This window comes from Leptosomus discolor, unplaced genomic scaffold, assembly GCF_034619465.1.
Source record: "Leptosomus discolor isolate bLepDis1 unplaced genomic scaffold, bLepDis1.hap2 HAP2_SCAFFOLD_43, whole genome shotgun sequence".
NCBI lineage: Eukaryota > Metazoa > Chordata > Aves > Leptosomiformes > Leptosomidae > Leptosomus > Leptosomus discolor.
Genome location: NW_028237934.1, coordinates 1,394,042 through 1,416,057, shown reverse-complemented (window position 1 = coordinate 1,416,057; position 22,016 = coordinate 1,394,042). Strand labels below are relative to the sequence as shown.

Sequence of the window (22,016 nt, the reverse complement as noted above, 5' to 3'; positions counted from 1 at the left end):
GCTATTTCCAAATCTGCTGTAGAGCCTGACAATAAAGTCTTTGTCCTGCAACCTCCCACCCAACAGTGATCTAGTTCACACCGAAGGAAGGGACTTTCTCATTTCTGGCAAACAATACTTTATCATATGGATGGAGATAGCACACTGATTGCGGCAGCAGCCATCCTGCCTGTGCTTTCAGGGGCTAGTCCGTGACAGTAATGGACATTTCTCTTCCCAAACCTGATATGCCTTCCTTTGGAAAGTTGTCACTTTAATAGTGTTGAAGCAGCAAGCTATTCCTCTTGACAGCGCAATATTCAGGCATTGCTCGCAATTCATCTGGAAATTAAATGTTTTAGAGGCATTTCCTTCTTGAGTGATGAAATCAGGTCATTAATTTTTACCCTCATGTTTCCTTTTTACCTATCAGTGCCTGCAAGCCCTGGATTTCCCTCATTCAAAGCAAGTGATTCACAGGGACATCAAAAGCAACAACATTCTGCTTGCAGTGGATGGGACTGTCAAATTGGGTAGGTATTCTTCGTCAGGCACAGCCTTCCCAGGCTGTGGCATGGGGCTGCTTTTGACTGACAGCCAGTTCCTCAGAAGGGATGCCTGTGGTAGTGTGCTGACCACTGCTGCCAGCTCCGAGCACAGTTCCAACGTGCAGAGAGGCACAGAAAGGAGAAAAGTGTGAAGAGTGTCTTGGGTTTCTGTGTGGCCCTTCCAGAAGGAGGGAGTTACAGTCTAACGGTTCAAGTCAACAAAAGCCACTGCAGGAAACTTGAGGGGTGGGTTTTAAGTGGACAATTCAAAAATATTTCCATGGCTACAGCACTGAGCAAACAGAGCACGGCCGCTTTTCCAGATAGATTCCACGACGTGTTCTCGGGCATAGAGTGGGGATTTCTTTTGCTCGCTTTCCTAATTCGAGCTGCCTTTAACAGCACTTGTTTTCCTCCTCAGCTGATTTTGGTGTCTGTGCTTGGCTCAGCCCTGAGCAGAGTCGACGGAGCACAGTGGTCGGGTGTCCAGACTGGCTGGCACCAGAAGTGGTGAGGAAAGAAGCCTACGGTCCCAAGGTGGACATCTGGTCCCTTGGGGTCGTGGCAATAGAGATGGCGGAAGGACAGCCTCCTTCTATTGATGAAGATCCTCTCAGGGTAAGGTGCACATAAAATCAGATACCAGTGTCTTTCAGATCTATCCTGTTAGTCCCCCGTGAGACAAAAACCCAGCCGCATCAGCTGGAACCAGTTCCCCCATGGCCCGCTTCTAAAGCTGCAGTGTGTGATAGTGAAGGCGTGTATACCAAGATAAAACCTCATGACTGGTAGCTGGAACAAAGCAGCACAGCAGCATCTCCTGTAGCTTTGGTGACATCAAGGGGAAGACTTCCAAAGAGACATGACTTGTAGCCAGGTCAGAGATGTGCCATCTCTGCCTTCAACTGGGCTTGAAATACCTTGTATGCTTTTTGAAATCTCTTTGAGCTGTATCTCTGAGTGACAGCGATTTTTCAGTGGCAAGTTTCTCCAGTTGGCGACTTTTTCTGAAAAGCATTCCATCTGTGTCTGCAGGCAGAGAAGTCTTTTCAAACTCGGATCAGTGCCGATGGCTCACCTGAGCCTTTCAGGTAAGCAGTGTCGCTGCTTGTAGAAATGCCATAATTACTCATTAGCAAATGACTTTCTAAAAATGTGTTTTAGCACAGAAACTTGGAGTAAACAAATGTATTTTTAATGTTTTGAGGTTTTCCGTTTCATCCTCATTCCTTAAAATGAAATGACCAGCTCTTATCCTAAATGAGTGTGTGATAGTGAAAGCGTGTATACCAAGATAAAACCTCATGACTGGTAGCTGGAACAAAGTTAGGTGCTGCACAGTTAATTCCTGATAGGGATGCAGGAATGTATGAGGAAATTAATTGTGACCATGTGTATAGATAGATCATTTGTGTAAAGGCTGGAATTGAAATAGAACATGACGTGTAGCTTTTCCCATAGCAATAAGGCTGTGCTCTCTCTGGTCTATGGCACCCAGACTGTGTGCTGCAGGCTCAGAGAAGAAACAGCAGAAGGGTCAGGACATACCCCCAGGCAGGCTACTTAAGAAAGGAATACAACAACTACACCAGTGTCAGTCCTCCGCTCTGCTTGAACAAAGATTCCTGAGTTTTCTTGGAAGGCTTGTTTTGGTTTGGTAGGTGCCCGGGGTTGTTGGTTCGAGTGCACACAGGAGGAGCGGTGTGCACTGTGCCACCTCCTGAGGGGGGAGAAGAAGTAAAGAGGTTTGGGTTCAGCCTGATGCTGAGTCAGCTGAGTGCACTGCAGCTGGCAGGGTAGCAGTAGGCCTGTGTCCCTGGTTTGCAGGCTGAAAATTCCCAGCTTCCTTAACCTCAAAGGTTGCTTAGGGCTCCTGGAGAAGCCTCGGGTCAACTGTGAGGCAGGGAACTGGATTTTTTCTCTCTGATCAAATTCACATTCAGCCATTCCTGCCCTTGCCCAGATTATTTGAGATGCTCTTTTTCTTCATACATGCCTCATCTGCTGCGGGAGTTGAGATCAGCTTGAGCACTCAGAGCTTCACGGTGTCTTCAGGTGCCTGAGTAAAACTGCAGGAGATTAAAATCAGGCACCTGGAGTTGGTCCCACCTGTGTTCACTTCCTGGGCTCTTGGGCAGGGGCTGTTGCCCCTGAGCTGGGAACAGTGAACAGCTTGTGATGGACCGCCTGAAGTTCCCCAGTTCCCAGCTGGTTTTATGAAAGTGAATCAGCCCCAACAGGGACAGGATCCTTCTGCTCTTGTGTGTGGAATCACAGAGTGCAGCGAGAGCTCTCAGCTGCATCCAAACAGGAGAGCTGATAAGCAAGACCCGTCTTTACAGGTCAGGTTTTTAGCTGATGGCACACAGTAGCTGTTGGGTTTAATAGTCACATTTAGACCCCATCCAGGGAGTTCTGCGAAGCCTGGAAACCAAAGGATGTTCTTTCACATTTTCGTGAATGCTTGTTTTAACAGTGCAAGGCACGCAGCAGCTTCCGTTCCTGACAGGAGTTGAAACACCTACATGTACTCTAAGGGCATTAAAGGATCATTGATCAAAGAGTTAACACCAGTCTGAATGTAGATATGATTGTTGTTTTCCACGTGTAGAGCAAATGCATCCCCTGTTGCTCACGTTCTTTCCAGCCGATGCAGAACTCACAGGAATGAACCATTTTCCAGCCAAGAGTGGCCTGGATAATTCTGTGACAGTGTTTGTTTTCTCTCACTGGGATTTCCTTCCACCAGGCATACGCCTGGGGCCTGAGGGACAAATATTGGTGCGATAAACGTCCTTTGAAACGCTGGTTGGACCTCCCCAGTTTCAGTTTTAAAAATACCCAACAAACCAAATCCTAGGCATTCCTGTTTCACAGCCAGGCGAATGTAGCCAGAATAAAATTCCCAAGGCTGGCAAGGGTGCTGTGTTCCTTTATCGCAGGAGAAGGGACATCCCTGGGGCAGCACCATTTAACCGCAGTGAGGACAGGCCCTCCGGCTCACCGCTGTGCCCGGTGCCTGAGGGCAGCTGCAGAGGGACGGGACAGGACTGATTTTGTGACACTTCTCTTGTGGGAAAAGTAGAGAAACTTCCTTTTATTGTTTTTCCTCTAGGATAGTTCATTTGCCTTTTTAGGCCTGGAATTTTTCCTCTACCTTTAAGAGGATAAGAGCAAAGTCCCTTTGGCCACCGTCTCTTTAAATGCCAGTAGCGCAGAGCTGTTCTTGTCATGGCGGACATTTGTATGGAAGACTCCTAGGCCTATTTCTATTATTATTGCTGTATATTTGGGACATATTCTACAAGTTTAGGTTCAAACAGTTCAAAACATTTGTCTTGCCGTTCTGAAGAACGTCTTACAAAAGCAGAATGAACTCATCTGTCCAGCTTCGCAGCGTGTTAGACCTTGATTCCAAGTGAACTGCCCCGGATAATGCTCGCCCCATGTTTTGCAAAATTACGTTCTAATTCCTTGGCCTGAGGTCTGTCAGGAAGACTTGCTGATCTGGAATTTGGAGACTGCTGAAAGACAGAGTTGCGGGTGGCTCCTGTCTGCCCAGTTATGTGTTTTCTTCATAATATATTTGTGCACACAGCTAACGTGTCTGTGTTGAAAATGAGGTTCCAAATGTTTCTGTTTAGCCAAGGAATAAGCTGATGGATCTACTTTTTTATCCTCTAGTTACCATTTTTATCTAGAACAGAGGGAAAATCTGGACTACCTTTGTTTTAAGGAAGCTGTACTTTAGGGAGCAGTGAGTACTGCAGGGATGCATTTTATGTCCGAATCCTTTGAAATAATACAGCTGGACCAAGTTCACTCTTTAAAATAGCCAGGAAAGCTGGTGTCGATGCACAGAGAAGCCAAATGTGCTTTTGCTGATGGAGTTCCTCCTAACTAGGTCAGCCACTGCAATCAGCTGTCGAGGCAAGATCACGTTGATGTTGGAGTAGCTGTGGCGGCATCAGAGGTTTTTTGTAGGTAGAGAAAAATCATCTCTAACCCTCTGCCAGGGAGGAAACTGGCACTGGAGGCTGGACCTTAAAAAATGGGCTCTCTCTGAGCAGTTCTGGGTAAGAATGAAACAGGTGGAGTCTCGTGTTTCTTGTCACTCTAGGCGATGGATCTGATAGCGACCAACGGGACACCAGAGCTGCAGAACCCCGAGCAACTGTGCGCTGAGTTTCGGGCCTTTTGGAGCTGCTGCCTGGAGGTGGACGTGGGCAGGCGAGGGTCTGCCCAGGACCTTCTGCAGGTAAAACGCGAAGCGGCTGCAGGTGAAAGAGCTGCGCTGTGTCATGGTTTTCTCATCAGCTGAGCTCGAAGGCATCAGATGGAGCCCCCTCGTGTTAGTCTCCACTCTCGGTGCTTTTCAGCTGAAAAATCAGTGGAATCCTACAGTGGTTTGGGCTGGAAGGGACCATTAGAGGCCATCCAGTCCAGCCCCCCTGCAGTGAGCAGGGACATCTTTAGCTGCATCAGGTTGCTCAGAGCCGCATCCAGCCTGACCTTGGATGTCTCCAGGGATGGGGCTTCTGCCACCTCTCTGGGCAGCCTGTGTCTGTGTTTCACCACCCTCAGCGTAAAAAATTTCTTCCTTATATCTAGTCCGAATCTGGCCTCTTTAGTTTAAAACCGTTACCCCTTGTCCTATTGCAACAGGCCCTGCTAAAAAGTCTGTCCCCATCTTTCTTCTAGGCCCCCTTTAAGCACTGGAAGGGTGCTAGAAGGTCTTCCCGGAGCCTTCTCTTCTCCAGGCTGAACAACCCCAACTCGCTCAGCTTGTGCTCACAGGAGAGGTGTTCCATCCCTCTGGTCATTTTCGTGGCCCTCTTTTGTGTTTTGGTAGGAAGTTCAGGTTTACAGGGTGGCAAAATAACTGCAGTGGAACGATAGCAGGCGCAGAGGCCTGAAATGGGGTTGGGGACTGGTGTATGCCGAGAGATGAGCAGGGAGGAACGCAGTGAAGTCAGTCCCAGCCAAGCGGACAGAGGTTTAGCGGTGGGAAGGAAGGGGCTGCGGGTGCTCCCTGTGAGCATCAGAGGGGCCCCGGCTTGTCCCTCCTGCCCCACTTGTGGAGGTTTCTGCCAGCGAAACGGGGATGGCTGAGCAGGACTTGTCACAGCTCCTTCTGTTGCCTGGCATAGTCGAGTAGATGAAAACTGCTGCAGGTTTGGTGCTAGGTTTTGTGGCAGATAGGGGGTGGCACCGTGTGCCCCTTGGCTGTCCCTGCTGTGAAGGTGCCAGCCAGCGCAGGAGGGGCAGGACATGGGGTGGTAGACACTGCTGTCCCTGCAACCCAGATCTGAGTGCATCAGCGCTCTGTCTCTTGTCTCCCTGCTCTTCTCTCGACCTCAGTGGCCTTCAGAAGAACACGTGGGCCTAAATATTGCTGGGATAAACATTTCCTAGAGGTACTGGAGTTCCTTGAGGTGTGGCTTGTGCCCCTCATCTTTTCTGAGCACTAAAAGAGCCCGTGTCTGTAGCAAACAGGAACCTAAGTGAGCATTTTGAGGTTCCTGAGAGGAACAAGGCCCTGGGACAGCAAGCAGCATTCCCAGAGCACTGGCAGGGCAAAATTGCCGGCAAGCTGAAGACACCTTGATAAATGGATTAATCGAATGACAGGCCATGTTGGCCTGGGATAGCAAGGGACTGGAATTGCAGACGCAGGTGCAGGTGGTCCCCTATGTCCCATTTCTGCATATTGCTGGTAACCAGCAGAACACTGCTTGAGCCCGTCAGTAATTGAGTTTGGAAAGTAATGGTTCATTTCTTTTTTTTTTTTCCTTTGGGCAGCATCCATTTTTAAAGAAAGCCCAGCCTCTGCCGCTGCCAGCCACGGGGCCTGCACGCCCTCATCCCACAGGCAGAGTGTTCAGCAGGGATTTGTCAGGGCTGTCCGATCCCAGCTTCCGCCTCCCCTCCTGCTTGGAAACCCCCCGTATTGCTGACACCCCCACCTCCACCCCCCCTTGAGAGGCCACCGTGCCCCACGCCCAGAAACGGCGGCTCTGTGACATCAGCCCCAGGGCCAAGGCCATCAGAGGCAGCGAGACTGCTGCGGGCAGTACGTCGGCAGCTGCGCTGGAGGCAACCAGACCTCCTTCTTGCAGCTGACGCGTGCCGCTGGCAGCGATGAAAGTGCTCGCCCTCCTCGTCCTGCTGGCCGTGTGCCGGCCTGCGCACGGCATGTGGGACAGCTGTGGGTAAGTGGGCCGAGGCTCTGGGAGGGAGCTCGGGCAGCCCTTGACGGGCTTCACTGGAGGGGGCCCGCGCAGCCCCTGTGGCCACTCCACAGCTTCCCAAACTCCCTGTGGGAGCCTCACCTCCTTGCCAGCACCCAGGCTGCTGGCACAACCCGTCTACGGGGCTACAGCGGACAGAGGGCTGGAGGCACAGCCACGGGGTTCCCTGGCCCTGCCGTCCGTGCAGCCCCTCGGGGGGAGGGAAGACGGCTGACCTTCAGCCTCAACAGCAGCACAGCCGTCCAGCAGCACACTCATGAGTTTCTTCTTACACCAGGACCTGCGGGCTCCGGCCCATGGCGGCTCGCTACGGCATGTCGCGCGTCGTGGGTGGCACGGGTGCCCAGCCAGGGGCCTGGCCCTGGATCGTCAGCATCCAGAGCCCCTGGGGCCACGTGTGCGGAGGGTCCCTCATCAGCCCGCAGTGGGTCCTCACAGCAGCCCACTGCTTCAACGCGGCCAGGTAAGGAGGAGCAGGGAAGGGGGCTATCCCCACAGCACCAGCAGGCGCCCCGTCCGCAGCCCCACGAGCTCCTGCCATCCCGCTGCCTTGCAGTATGCCCGGTGCCAGGGCACTGGCGAGCCCAGCTGAGAGACTGCTCCGCAGAAGGCTGGGCTCGTGCCACCGCTTCCTAGCAGCCTCCAGCTCCACGTTCCTGGTGCCCAAGGCATGCTAGGGCAGTGGCACCCTCCGCAGCGCTGCTTTCCTCCCTGCCTTGGGAAGCAGAAGGCAGGGAACCGCGGGGCTGCTGCAGCACGTGGCTCCGCTCCCTCTGAGGCCTCTCTGCATCTGCCTTCCAGTTACCTCACCATGTGGCGTGTGGTGATCGGGGCCACCCACTTGGCTCAGCCGGGCCCTGAGACCCAAGTGCGCGGTATTTATCGGCTGATACTTCATGAACACTACGATAACGTCACGGAGAGGAACGACATCGCCTTGCTGGAACTGGACCAGCCTGTCCAGTGCGGCTACTACGTACAGCTGGCCTGCGTGCCCGACGCCTCGCTGAGAGTGTCAGAGCTGACGAGCTGCTACGTCAGCGGTTGGGGTGCCACCACGGCAAGATGTGAGTTCCCAAAGAGTATTCGTGTGCCGAGGGTAAGCTCGGCACGCTGGGGAGGCGGGCTGGGCTTCTGGGCAGCGGCGGCGGCAAAAACCAGAGTCGGGCTGCGGGGACGTACGGCCACAGAGAGATGGGCCCGAGCCATTAGCCAAAGCGAGAGGGAAGGGCAAGCCCGGCACAAGGCCTCTGCAGGGGCAAAGGCGAGCCCTAGGGAAGGGCTTCGCCCACACAGGGGAGGAGAAGTGGGAACAGAAGGGCTGCTGGCTGCTAACTCCTTCCTGTGCTCACAGCTGGAGGATCGACCGCTGTCCTGCAGGAGGCCCAGGTCCACCTCATTGATGTCAAGGTCTGCAACAGCAGCCGCTGGTACAGAGGGGCCGTCCACCCCCACAACGTGTGTGCCGGCTATCCGCAGGGCGGCATCGACACCTGCCAGGTAGGAGCGTGCTCCGCGCCAGCCCCCAGCAGCACAGGCAGCCCTGTCGCCAGCGCCCAAACGTCCCCCGGCGCGTGTTGCGCCTGCCGAGTCGCCCTCCTGCCGCTGGGTCCCCACCGCTGTCGGGGCTTGCCTTCCCTTCCCCGTCTGCAGGCCCTTGCCCAGCACCCCTCTTGTCCCAGAGCCCCGGCACTCTGCCCAGAAAGGCCACCCAGTGCTCTTGCCCCAGCGCAGAGGTCTGCATCCCAGTCCTGGAACGTCCCCCTTCCACACCTCCAGGATCAGCGGGCAGAGAGGAGAGAGCACCCTACCTTGCAGGCCCACCACCCCCTCCCAGACAAGGTCCTGCAGGCTCCAGCACCTGAGCAGAGCCTTTCTGGGCACTGGGTACAGCTCTGGCAGGTGCCAGGAGAGAGAAGGAGCCAGCCACAGTGCTGACAGGGGCCACCCAACACCACCAGAACCCTCTGACTCTCCTCCGCTCCGCTGCAGGGTGACAGCGGTGGTCCTCTCGTCTGCCAAGACAAGCACGCCGACTACTTCTGGCTCGTGGGGGTGACCAGCTGGGGGATAGGCTGCGCCAGAGCCAGGAGGCCCGGAGTCTACACCTCCACGCAGCACTTTTACGACTGGATCCTGGTACAGATGGGACTGCACCCAGCAGTCCGGGCTGCTCCAACGGCGCGGGCATGGAGTCATTTTCTCACCGCCTCCACCCCCGTGCAGAGGCCAAGGCCGATCCCAACACAGTCGGGCACGTTTAGCTCCTGCCCATTCCCGCTCCAGAAGTTGGTGGAGTTCTTTACTCGGGTGCAGGAGCTCCTGCAGGTGCTAAGGGGGAAAAAGGCTTGAGCAGCAAGAGGAAGAGGATCCAGTGCAGGCTGCAGAGTAGCACCACCCTTTCCTCCTGGGGCAATGCCTGCTGAGATCCAAAGGCAGCCTCAGTGCCAGTGGCCTGCTCGGTCCTGCCCACGCTCCTCTCAGGGCACACACAACTGCTGCTCTTGACTTAGTTCTTGAAATAAAGTTGACCATTTTCACAGCTAACCATGCTTCAGTCCAGTCTCCTGTGCAAGGCAAGGACTTCCATGCCCAGCACCTGCAGAACGAGGCTGCAGGCAGACAAGTCGGTCACACGGGCAAAGAGTCACTCCAAAAGCTGAAACCGTGCCCGGTCTGAGACGAGGGTGCTCAGAGCCACCGTGGGGTGGAGAAGACTGGCTAGAGGGAGGCTAGCAAGAGGAGAGGAGGAAATGATGTGACACGCAGCCAGCGTTGGGGGTATGCCTTAAGGCACGCAAGCTGAAGATTAGGGCCTGCCGGGAGCCTTCGCTTACTGAACACACCGTGGGAAACGCCTGAGCATGCCAAGAGCTATTGCTGCCTGTAGCAAAGCGAGTGCGAAGCTGACGGGAGTCAGAGTGCCATGAGGAAGAGCTGGATTTCACAGGTAGTTAAGGGGGATTGGTGTGGGAGGTGGCCACACTTGACAGATAACTGAAGGAAGAGCTGGGGTGGTTTTGGGGAGAGCAGTCTGGCAGGGACAGCAGTACCCAGGAAAAAACTGCATCGGTAATGCCGTGGAAGTCCGAGGTGACCCAGCTAACAGCGCCTGAAACACCAAACCTGTGGACGGCTGTGGCAAACCTGGGAGCAAGGGGGAAAAAATACCCGCGGGGAGGTCCCTTGCTTGGGAGGAGACAGGGGCGGAGAAAGAGGGGAGTCAAGGCATTTGAGGGGCATGTATAGGCATGGAAAAAGGAGGGGAGGGGGGGATCAAGGAGCCAACCCCACAGAGGCAAACTGCTGGTTGGTGTGCTTGTTTGACTGAGCCCTGCAGGTGATCACCGCAGTGCGTCCTACCTCCTCTTGGAGAGCGATTCCCACTCCTTCGTGTGCGGCCCCACTCTGCACCCAGGGCGCGGGTGGGTCCAGAGGGCTGGCGGCCAGCAAGGGCAGAAGGGAACACAGGCCACGGCGACCCAGCGGTGGGCAAGAGCGAGTGTCTCGGGCCAGCTACTGTTCGGAGCGCTGTGTGTTTGTGCAATTCACTAGGGAAACCAGAAGCTGGACTAGCTCACGAGCAAAGGAGAGAGACCCTTGCAGTCGTGCAGATGGCCTGTGGTTGCAGCCCACCCGCTTTGTTGAGCTGCCCGGTGGTGCCGATCCTGGGGAAGGCTCAAGAAACGGCGGCTGCCTGTACCTGCAGGCGGGCAGTGGAGTGTGCACAGCGGGAGCCAGCAGTGGTTTGTGCGGCTGTTGAGCGGGTTTGGGCTTTAAATGTGCCCAGCCCGGTACGCCTGGTTCCTTTCTCCTTGCAGGTTGTATTCAGAGCTGTAATGCTATTTTTTAAAAAAAGCAAAAGCAACCAGCAAACAAAAAAAAAGCTGGGCAATTCCACCCTGCAACTGGTTGTCTCCCCCAGGCCCTGGCCACCCTGCCAGGCGACATTCACCACCACCAGCAGGGTGCAGGAGCGGGCCCGGGGCAGGGCTTTCACAGGCCACCCCTATTTTGAGGCTCCTGGCCGTGCAGTTCCTGGGCTGTGCTCAAGCAATGGCAGCAGTGCCCACAGCCGGTATTTTTGATCTTTCTCCCTTTCTCCCAGGCTCTGGCTCCCTGGTTTCCAGCTGTTCTCTTTCTGCCTTAAAGCCTGTTGTGCTGCTTCTCTTCCCCTTCCTCACTCTGGCTCCTTGTCCCCATCTTTTTTAGCCTCCTCCCTGCCTGCCCCGGCCCCTCGTGCTCCCCCTGCTCCCCCACCCCGGCGGCCACCGTTGCTCGGTCCCTCTCTGCCGCCCTGCCCCACACTCCCCCTCCCGCTGGCCCTCAGGCTCTGGGGGCTGTTTCCCGCCCTGCTCTTGGCTTGGGGGAGGGGCCATGGGGCCCGCGGGGGCGGGGCAGGGCCGGGGGAAGGGTCCCTGCAGGGTCAGGCAGCAGGAAGAGGCCCCGGGGCATGCTGGGAGCTGTAGTCCTGGGACAGGGGCTGGTGCCGGGAGGTGCAGGCTCTGCTCCAGCCATGGCCCGTCTGAGGTGAGGGCTGAGCTGCCCCTGAGGTGAGCCAGGCCCTTGCACGGGGGAGGGGGTGTCTCCTGCCTGCTGGCTGCCCGGGGGTGGTGGGTGGGAGCTCCAAGCCGGAGCCGGGTCAGTTGGGGCATCCCCGGGGGTGACCTGAGAGCTGGGGAGGGGAAGGAGAAGGGAGACAGACCCCCCAGCACAGGCACTGGGCACGCCGACTCTCAGAGCCCCCCTGAGCCCCCCCAGCCCCGCTCCCCCCCTGCAGCTGCCCCGTCCCCAGCCCCTCCCCTGAGGCCTGTCCCGCAGCCCCAGGCTGCCCCACGGCCTGTCCTGGCAGCGGCGAGTGGGGCCTCGGGCAGGCCCAGGGCTCTGTTAACCCAGGGGCCTTCAGCAGCAGTGCGGGGAAGGAGCGGGGTCTGCAGGAGCGGCTGCAGCAGGAGGGGCTCCGGCCTGGGGCCGGCTGTGACAGTCAGGGTTCTTTCCCTCTGCCAGAGGCCGTGCCAGGGCTCGGTGGTCTGTTCCTGCCCTGGGGATGTCGTCAGCTGCATCCAGCTCAGGCTGAAGCTGAGGAGATGGGCAAAAGGAAAAGCGGCTGGAGAAGGACACGAAGGGGATCCGGCTGCGAGCTGCCCCCAGCTGCAGACAAGAGACAGCCGGCCTCTCCGCGTGAGGAAGGGTCCCTGTGAGTAGTCCTCAGCAGAGCTGGTCACCAACATGCACCGCGGGGTCTGTGTGCGTAACCAAAGCACGGTATAGCCGTGGGGGCGGGGGGTGTGTGTGTGTGCGCAGTGAGGCTGTGTATGTAGGAAGCCTCATATTGTAAGAGCTGAGAGAGGCAGAGACAGAAGTGTCTCAACAGTAAAATCCTCCCAGCAGCACCAAGAGCGGGAGCGGCAGTGAGTCCTGGGCCCTTGTGTTATAATCAGATCTGAATTTTGAATTTCATTGATAATTAATTGTTTTGAATAAACAACTAATTTCTTATAGTTAATTATTTCCTGATTCAATTAATTTACATTATGGTAAGGAGTAGACAAAACCCCACTTATGCTAAGAGACAGCAGATGCAGGCCTTAGGAAGATGGCCAAAGCTGAAGCTGCTGTGGATTGGGAAACTGTACAGAACACAGAACGAGGAGGGAGGGAGGCAGGTACAAGGGGTGAAATTGTACGTTCTCAGCTAGTTCTCTTATGTGATGAAACCATCGAAACAAAGGCATGTTGCTGTGAAGACTCTCCCGTCCTCCCCATCCTAATTTGTATATCAGAGATTTTGATCAGTAAAATAACCAATGATTAGATTAGGATAGGACTATTAAGAAAGTTATAGAATAGGGCGGACCAATCATTGTAACTGTCAAAATTAATAGCGGGCATAAGATGCATGCTTATGTTAAAATCTGTTAAAGATCCTGACTTTGCAGAAAAAGGGTATAAGATGTTGAATTTTTGATGTAACTTTGAAGCCCGTCGGGTGGAGCTGTCCCCGTGCTTCCCAGCGCTGCAATAAAGATGTGCCGGCTTATCTGCAAGTGTGTAGATAAATTTGTCGTGATTGCGACCCTCCGTCCACACTTGGGGCCGTGTCACCCCTCTTGTGCTCCGGGTGCCTCCCTGTGCCTGTGCCCTCCCACCTTCCATCACTGGCGTCACTCTTTTGCTTCCCTGTACCTTTCTTCTTCTGTCTGTTCTTGTCCCCTGCTCCCTCTTCGTCCCTCTCTGCTTTCCAAGCCCCTCTCTTGTTCTGCTATTCTACCTGCCCCTTTGGTTTTCCTTGCTCTCCCTCTGTCCTGCTCCCTGCCCCTCTTTTTTCCTTCCTCTGTCTCTGTCCTGCAGCGCATGGCTGGTTTTTCATTCACTGCCTCTTTGTACCAATCTGCATTCCTCCTTGTTGTTCCCAATCTCTCTGGCTTCTTGCCTGAGATGCTTTTTCTCTCTTGTTTGTAACAGGAGACGCTGTTCTCTAAAAACATGACGGCATTCTTTTGGCAAGCCGCTGAAACATTGAGAAGATCCCCTCCTGGGAACACTCTGCAATATTCTTCCTGTCTGCAAGTGGCACCTGTTCATCAGAATGGATTCCAGAACCCAAGGGGCAGTTAACCTCCAGAAGTCTTAAACCTTCTGGGGAATCGCACAGACTATTTCTTGCTAAGAAGATGAAGGCTCTGTTGTTGCAGCTGTCCTTAGTGTTTCGAGACAACAAGCACTTGCACTGGTACTTGTTCTTTTCTGATCTGCGGCTCCTGTGAATGTTTCTCCAAGTTCTTGGTTTCCTGTCCGGGTGACTCTCCAGAGGACTGTAAAAATCAGTCTTCGTGGAGACTCTCTGTGCTGCGGAGCTGCCTGTATCGTTGTTGTCACCCAGCTGCCTACAAACGGCTCCCAACCCCAGACAGTGGGGCGGCATTTCTGATCTGCTGGAAGGGGGTGTCTCCATTTTTAATGTTGTTTCTTTCAGGGAGCACTGTGAGCGTGGCAGATCCTAAGCAGAAATACACTCGATTTGAACAAGTCGGGCAAGGGTAAGTCCCGTCACAGTTACTGCTACAAAATCACGGGCCAGGTATTTTGCTGGTGTGATATCAAGCGTGAAGTCGGGCAAGCTCCAAACGTGTTCAGACCCTGGGCTTAGATTCTCCTGTCTCTCAGTACTGATCAGAATTGGTGCCTGTGGTCAGAAGGCGTCGTCAAAGAGCACTTGATGCTGGCAACGTCTTGTCTGCAGCGAGGGGCAGGACCTGGAAGATCTACTGTCCCTCAAGTTTGTAGCACCCATTTGCTTGTTTTCTTAGGGGAAATCATTTTTGTGTGTCTCAAAATAATACGGCCACGCTAAAGAAAGGAGAAAAATCTTTATTGCCTGAAAGAGCAACTTAGAACCTGATAGCTGTCAGGTAAATAACACTTCTCAAGAACATTTCTTGCCACTCTTTTGCTTTAAAAAAGTATTTAGTGATCAGGATTATAATGGTATAGTTTAGAAACTGCAACCAGAGGTTAAATATTCAGCTCTCTTTTCTGGCAGAGGTAGTGAAAACCAACCATTCAGTAATACATGCAGTGTCAACGCACTGTCCTTTCCTCAGATGGCTGGCACGTGTGTTCAGGGCTCTCAGAATGACTGCATGGTGTTGCCGGAGTTTTGCAGATAGATCCAAAGAAGAGGTCTAAGAAGGCACAGCTAGACTGTGCGTGTGTTACATTCTCTGGAAAAAAATCCACACACACCCCCGCAAGAAAAAAAAAAAAAAAAAAAAAAAGGAAAAAACTAAACCCCAACAGAGCAAAACTGGAGAAAAGGGGAAAAGAATGAAATCTATTATTTTCCAGTCTCTGTAGGCACCCTGCCCTTCAGTTTTGGACTGAAAGAATTTAGTATGAACTCTGGAGATTTGCACCAGCCCTTTTTCTTCCTCTTGGACCTAAGTTTTCACTTGGATAGCCTGCATGGCAGGGGGCTTCTGGGCTGCTGCGCTGTGCGCTGCTGGCTGAAGGAGTGGAGGAACCAAGGTGTTTTAGAAACACTACAGGCAGCAGAGAGCTCCTGTCAGGGCTTTCACTTCCAGGGTCTAAACCACTTCTCATGTCTCTGCTGCTCTTTTGTTTCTAGGGCGTCTGCAACTGTCTATACAGCACTCGACATCACCACAGGACAAGAGGTGGGTGTCAGCAGCCCCAGCAGATTTGGCAGGGGTTCAGCGCTTTCCCCCATGGTGCGAACAGCGGATGGGCTTTCGGATCGCCAGGAGATCTTTACTGCAAAGACTTCCACATGGCTGGGGGCTTGTGGCTGGGGGTGGGGGCAGTGTCCGAACACTGGGCTCCCCCCTGGGCTGCACATTCACTGACGGACACCCACCCCTCATCCTGCCCAGCCGCACGCCCGACGTGCAGCCCCCCAGCGATGTCTCCCCACCCACGCACCATTCCGTGCCCCCCCAGCCGTATGCCCCCCAAGACCCCAACTACGCACCCCTCCATTCCCATTTACCCCCTCAGCCGTGCCCCCCCCATGCCCCTCACCCACTTTGGGCCGAGCTCTCCTGTGCTCCCCAGCCATGTCCCCCCACCCAGCCATGCCCCCCCCCCATTTTGGGCGATGCCTCCTGAGCCCCTCCAGCCATGCCCCCCCCCCCATTTTGGGCGATGCCCCCTGAGCCCCTCCAGCCATGCCCCTGCACCCCTGCTGGCCCCCTCCCCCGTGCTTTGCCCGCACCCCCGGGCTCCGCTCCCCTGCCCGCGCGCCCCCGACCCGGCCGTGGCCCCGCCCCCCGCCCCTCCCCATTGGCTCCCGCCGCGCCGCTCCCCTGTTAGTTTTCGAATATAAATAGGGGCGGCCGCGGGCGCGCGCCCCCCCCCCCTCGCGCACCGGACGGCGGAGCATCGGCGCGGCCCCGCTCCGCTCCGCCGGGGCCGGGAACGGTCGCTCCAACGGGTGTCATTAACGCCTCCCTTCCTTTCCTGCACTCGCCATGGCGGCGCAGGGCGGCCCCGGTGGCCGTGGGCTAGCCGGAGTGGCCAGGAGGCGAGCGGGCATGTCGCCGGTCACCCCGCTGACGCTGGATATGGACAAGCTGGTGGGACTGGGAAGGTGAGTGGAGACGGGGGGGCTGCCCCGCACCGCACCCCCCTCCCCCCCACGCGTGAATGCTGCCGGCTCAGGGCAGTGCTAAGCGCGGAGGGGGGGGACACCACCCACCGCCCCACCCGAAGGGGGCACCCCGAGGGGTACCGGTGGGTCCCCACGGGCTGATCGCCGCCCCCGCCCTGCCCGCAGCCACTGGGACACCCCGAAGCGGCGGGTGGCGGGGCTGTCCTTGCAGAGGCGCCGGGCCAGCCCGTGCCGGGGGTCGGCAGCCTTGGGCTCCCCCCGCAGCTCCGTCTCCTCCGAGTCCTCGGACGCGGGTGAGCGATGGGTGCTGTTGCCACACCCGCCCCTGCCCCGACCCCCCTCCTCCCCGGGGCTGGGGGTGTGCAGGGGGAGCTGTGCCGGGGGGGTGGGCGTTGGGCAGGGGGGTCACTGCATGCAGGGAGGGGGCTGGGAAGGCAGGGGAGGGGTTTGAGGGTGGGGAAGGGTCTTTCTGGGGGTGCACGTGGGAGCCGGGTCCCCCGCTCTGTCTCAGCTCCTGGCCATGCTCTGAGTCAAACTGGGATTTTAAACGGGGATTTCCTCCCCAGCGCTTCCTTCCCTGTGCTGGATGATGGGTGGGAGCCCCCCCACCCGCCCAGCCCTGCACCCCGGGGGGGGGCTCGGCTGTGGACCACCCCAGTGGGGGTCCCTGGGCAGGGTGATGTGGGACATGTTGGCCAGGATGGGTGGTCCCAGGGTCGTCCCTTTGCCATGCTGGGGGACGGGGGAAGCTTTGGGTGAGGGTCCCACCTGAGCACACAGCAGATCCCACCCTGTGGCCCCCTTCCCAGCACTAGAAGGGAACACAGCTGGGGTGGGGGGGGCTCCCCTGCACCCTGCCAGCGCCCCACAGGAGCGGGGGGGGACCTGTGCTGGAGCAGGGTCCCGGGGGCACGGCGTGCCTCCCACCTGCCCCCCCCGATGCTACCCCTACCCCTTGTTCCCGCAGGAGTGGGGCTGGACTCCCCCACGCAGGAGGACCCCGCGGCACTGGAGGAAGTGTGAGTGTCCCTCGCCCCGCGTCCCCCCACTCCGGGAGGTCTCCACCCTTGCCCACTGTGTCCCCCCTGCTCACCCTCCCCAGGCTGCCTGCAGTGCCCACGCTCAACCTGTCCCAGCCTTGCTGGGGGGCTGTGCTTCCAGCTGTGCCCTCCACCCCAAAATTAATTTTTGGTGGGGGGTGGTGTGAGAAACCACCTCTAGTGGGGCTGTCGGTGCTGGTGCTCGGCCCAGCCCTGCTGCAGGCAGGGGTCTGGCAGCGGGTGCAGGCAGGAAGCCTCTGCGGTGCTGCCGTGCCAAGTCCTCCTCTGGCAGGGACGGCCGGCAGACGGCTCGCTGCCTCACCACGCAGCGGGGTGAGGGTGCTGAGCACCTCCCTGGGCTCCCAGCACCCCCGCCTCAGCCTCCTTGGGGTGCTGCTGCCCAGGCCTCGCAGATTTGGGGTGCAGGGATCAGCTGAGAGCTGAGCTCTGCGGGGCTGAGGGACTCTGGGTGCCACGCCGGTGCCACGCCGGTGGCTTCGCCCACTCCCGGGGCCGTTGGCAGAGCCCCTCTCTGGCAGATGTTGGTGACTGAGTAACTGGGGGCAGATGGTGATGCTGGGGCAGCCTTGGGGCTGGGTGGGCTGAGCTGCAGGGGACACGCCAGTGCCCCCTTCGTCCTGTCGCAGTGTGCAGCTGCATGGCCATATGGCCGATGGCCAGCATCCCCAGCATCCCCGCTGCCGGATTTACATACAGGTGGAGAGCGGGCGCCACTGCCACCAGCTACATCTGGGCCCCGAGTGGGGTCAGCGGGGTGCCCTGAACCACCCCAGTGTGCTGCTTAACCCCCTCAGCCCAGATTGGGGTCCCCCCGTCTGAAACCAGTGATTTCCAGATGGTGTTTTAACCCTTTGTGGGGCTGAAAGCCGCTCAGCTGCTCTCCCCTTGGGGGGGCTGATGACCCCTGCGTGGAGTGGGGGCCTTGTAAGAGCTGCGGCTGCCCATTCCCGGGGCTCCTGGGCTGCTCAGGCTGGGGCACAGGGTGCCATCCCCCCTAACCCTGGCTCCTCTCTTCCCTCAGCTTCGAGACAGCGATCCCAGAATCCAGGAGAGCTCTCAAAGAGTAAGTGAAGGGGCTCTGTCCCTGTGCCCAGACCCGAAAGCCAGGCTGTCCGTCCTGGGGTTTAGATCAAGCTGTTGGTGTTGCTCAGTGGCTGGAGGAATTGCTGCCCTGGGGTCCTCTCCGGGGAGGTCTCACCCCACTGTGGGGACCCAGGGGACAAGGGGGTCCATGCCAGCTTCGGGGCGGGGGGGGTGGGATGCTGCTGGTCCAGGGCATCTTCTCTCTTCATTCAATCCTTTTCTTTTTGCAGTAATAAGCTCCTTATCCGGAGGATCCACTCACTGCCGGTAAGTCCCGGGGGCTCTGCAGGGCTGAGCTGAGCTGGATCCTGCTGTGCCCCTGGCTGAGCTGGGAGGAGGAGGAGGAGAAGGAGGAGGATGGAGCTGGGGAGCGCAGGGGCTGTGCAGCACCTCTCACCCCTCCCAACCCCCCCTGCAGCCACAGCTCCTGGGGGCCAGCCCGGTCCTGAAGAACATCTTACACTGCCGGGAGTTCAACAGCCACGGGGCCAGGGAGCAGAGGGGCCCAAGGAAGCCTGAGGACAAGGTGAGGGGGGGCAGCAAGGCTGGGGAGAGGGAGGCAGGACCGGGGAAGGGGCAGGGGGATGCCATGCCCACCCCCCCCCTCCCCCACTGCTGCAGGAGGGGTTTGTCTTCAAGAAGCTGCAGAGGCCAAGTCAGCACAGCCGGCTGCCCACCGGCGATGGGGCTGCGGGGAGGGACCCCCTCAGCCAGAGACTCTGCTCTGCACCCGGCCTGCTGGTGAGAGGGGCTGGGGGTGCTGAGAGGGGGGCACCGGGGGTGGGTGGTCCTGCTGCAGGGGCTGCTGAGCCGGGACCTGCTGCTCCAGCCTCCCTGTTTGCACTGGAGACCTGTGGGTGTGGGAGCTGGGGGGATTGGGGTCACTGTGTCTGCAAACAGGGCTGGTGTGGGGCTGGCCCCACTCCTGAGCCATGGGCTGTGACGTGTCCCCTCCCCAGTTCGACACCCTCGAGAAGGAAAACGCCGCCCAGGGCGAGAGCCCCATCATCCTGCGCCAGTGCTCCTTGACCTCCTCCATGTCTGAAGAGGAAGATGATGGCTTCGTGGAGATCCTGGATGAGGAGGAGATGAAAGTAGGGAGGGCTTCTCCATCTGCGCAGCTGGATGGACCCTGGCCAGGGGCTCCGTCCCTGCCCAGGGGGGTGCGAAGCAGCAGTGGGACCCGTTCCCTTCACGCTCTCCTCTGTCTCGCCCCGTGGCCCCCCCGGGTGCCCCCCCGGCAGAGCAATGCTGACGTGCCGCAGGGGATGGAGAACCTACTGACTGCGCCCCTGGTGAGGAAGGAGGAGGCCGAGCCGGTACGTTGGGTGTCTCGGGGGGTGGATGGGGCCCCAGGCTCCCCCTTCCTGGGGTCTCCAAGGTGGGGTCTGGGGGTGAGGGTCACTGGTTGGCCAGCAGCACACACCCCCCAGGGCTTTGGGCTTGTCCTGGGTGGTGTGCAGCCACTAGAGAGGGACCCTTTTGCCTTTGTTCGCGTGGTGCTGGGGGGGGGGGGGGGGGTATGTGGGGGGAATGCCGGACCCTTGGGCACCAACACGGGCTCTCTCCCCACACAGTGTCCGGTGAAGCGCGGCAAGTGCCGGCAGCTCTTCCGCTCGCCCTCGATGCCCAGCCGCATCATCAGGCCCATCCTGAAGCGGATAGACCGACCCCAGGACCGGGACACCCCCGTCAAGACCAAGCGACGGAGGAGCGTGGCCGGTAGCCCTGGCGAGGAGGCGGCAGCGGCAGAGCCGGTGGGTGATGGGGAATCCTCGGGGTGAGGCGTCCTTGCCCGTCCCGGGTGGGACTGCCCGGTGCCACGGCTCTGCCGGCGCCCTCGCTAACGCCGAGGGGGGTGTCTCTGGTTCATGTCCCCGCAGAAAGCACGGCTGCTGTGCTCCAGGTCCTTCTGCCACGAGGAGATGGAGAACCTGCTGGCCAACGACCATCAGGAGCTCATCGGGGACTTCTCCAAGGTAGGGCTGCTGGGGGTGCTGCAGGCTTGGGGGTGCCGCCTGCCCCCCTCTCCTGAAACAAAGGGGGACCATCAGTGGAGCCCTGCGCTGGTGCCAGAGCCCCAATACAGCTGGTGGCCCTTGTTTGGGACCAAGGGGACTTGGGGCTGAGACTTTCCAGCCTGAAGAGCCTGACCCGCTGCTCTTCCAGTGCCGCAGCGCCGTCCCTCTTGGGAGGGAGCAAACGTCGCAGGCGGGGGGTCTTCTGGGCTGGGGGGAGCGGGTGGTAGCCAAGACGTCTCCCTGGGGACAGATCCTGACCCAGCACCCGCCTCTCCTCCAGCCTTACCTTCTGCAGACGGTAGAGGGGAAGCACCCGGACCTGAAGTACATTTCCCCCGAAATGGTAAGGGAGCAGTGACCTCTTCCCCAAAAATACACCCCCACAGGGCTGTCTCCCTGCCCGCCCCCCCCCCGCCCCCCCTTCGGTGACGGGCTCCCCCCACAGATGGTGGCAGTGCTGACGGGGCAGTTCAGCAGCCTCATCGAGAGCTGCGTGATCGTGGACTGCAGGTACCCCTACGAGTACGAGGGAGGCCACATCAAGGTCAGAACCGCCGCTGCGCCCCTCGGGGCTGGGGACAGGGTGGTCATGGGTGGGGGAGACACAAACCTGTCAAACCTCAGAGGGGCTGATGCCCCCCCCCCAAAGGTGCTGAACCCCCTGGAGGGGTTGAGAGCCTCCCCAAAGATGCTGAGCACCCCCGGAGGTGCTGAGCCCCAGCTGGAAGGAGGAGGGGGGTGAAGGCATTCCCAACAGATGGGGCAGAAGGGGGGCAGGGTATGAAGGCCCCCCCCCCCCCCCGCCCCGAGATGAAATGGGAGGAGGGGGGGGCTGAAAGGGGCCCCTCTCCCTCGCCAGGGCGCCGTCAACCTGCCTCTGGCGCAGGACGTGGAGGAGTTCCTGCTGAAGAAGCCCATCGTGCCCTTCGACGCCAGCAAGAGGGTGATCGTCATCTTCCACTGCGAGTTCTCCTCCGAGAGGGGGCCCAGGATGTGAGTTTGGGGGTTTGGGGGGGGTGGGGTGGGCGCTGGGTTCTGCCGGACCCCCTGGGCATGGCAGGATCCTATCTGGATGCCAATCCTGTCCCCTGTCCCGCAGGTGCCGGTTCATCAGGGAGAAGGACTGAGCCTGTAACGAGTACCCCCACCTCCACTACCCCAAGCTCTATGTCCTGAAGGGGGGGTACTGGGAGTTCTTCCCCCAGTACCAGGTAAGCCCCCCTACCTTTCACCCCCTGTGTGGGAGGGGGGGCGGTCCCTGGCAGGAGGGTGAGAGTGCTGGGTGGGGGGAAAACACCCTCTCCGCTCCCCAAAACCCTGCCCTGTGAGGGGAAAGGGTCTGGCTCTGAGCATCCTCCATGAGGGTGGTACCTCCAGGGGAAGGGGGTTGTGCTGGGGGTCCTGGGGGGTGCTGGGTTTGCCCCAGGGGGTGGGGAGGGGGGTCTGCGGGTGCTGACAGAGCTGTGGGTGCCCAGATGCACTGCAAGCCCCAGGACTACCGGCCGATGGACCACGAGGACTTCAAGGAGGACCTGCGCAAGTTCCGCCAGAAGAGCCGCAGCTGGGCGGGCGAGCGCAGCAAGCGGGAGCTCTACAGCCGCCTCAAGAACTTCTGAGGGACCCCCGCAGCCCCCTGCCCACCCCCTACCCGGGGCTGCCAGCGCTCACCATCACCCAGCCCAAAACCTGGTCGCCACCCCGCCCCCCCACACACACAGCCCTCCCAGCTCTGTGCTGGGTGCCCTGCCCAGCATCGCCCCCCTCAGCAGCGCGGGGCAGGGGGCCATGGTTGTGGGGTTTTACCCCTTTTTTACCCTAAAAGGTGTTTAGTTTTTACCCCAAATGGTGGCTGGGGGCTGTAGCATGTGAGTGGGGAATGCCTAGGGGGGCTCAATCCCTGCCAGGTTGAACCTTCCTCTGGGAGTGGGGGTCAGGCTACCTCC

At 58.5% G+C, this 22,016-nt stretch overlaps 1 pseudogene; it reads left to right on the top strand.

Annotated features, from left to right (window-relative positions):
* Positions 1–21,689, top strand: part of LOC147412363 (M-phase inducer phosphatase 2-like) — a 132,221-nt pseudogene extending 110,532 nt beyond the window's left edge.
* Positions 21,690–22,016: the final 327 nt, after the last annotated feature.